The sequence below is a fragment of the Gadus morhua genome, chromosome 3 (genome assembly GCF_902167405.1).
Source record: "Gadus morhua chromosome 3, gadMor3.0, whole genome shotgun sequence".
Classification (NCBI taxonomy): domain Eukaryota; kingdom Metazoa; phylum Chordata; class Actinopteri; order Gadiformes; family Gadidae; genus Gadus; species Gadus morhua.
In genome coordinates this window covers 14,975,306-14,975,798 of record NC_044050.1, presented here as the reverse complement: position 1 = coordinate 14,975,798, position 493 = coordinate 14,975,306, and positions in this window count along the sequence as shown.

Sequence of the window (493 nt, the reverse complement as noted above, 5' to 3'; positions counted from 1 at the left end):
TATAACTCTAGTCCTATGATTGTAGGCGTAGCCGTGTAGGCTTCGCCTTACGGGCTTGTCCCGTGCGCGTGCTCGCGCGCACTGAAAATGTCCAACTATGCACCGCCCACATTTCCCACGGCACCGTGTATATAATTCTATTTTATGTAGGCTACGCCGTCTAGGCTTTGCCTTATGGGCTAAGGTGAAGCTGCGAGCGGAGCCCAATCAATGTACTCCTGCTGGACCCCAGTCAAGAAAACTTAAGTCACCAGGGCACATAAGACTCAAAAAAAGAAAACGAAAAGAAACTCCCAACTGTCAAAACATGAAACAATGGCAGACATTTCACTTGGGAAAGTGCTGTTGAAGCGATTAATAGTTGTATTTACAGAACATGTTGATATCTGTGTCTAATGGGCTCTAGCCTGGACGCATAGTAGGCGAGTAACGTCAGGTCTAGAATGGGATCGTTGCTAGGCGATAGAAAAAACGCTCTCGGCGCTTTTAGGGC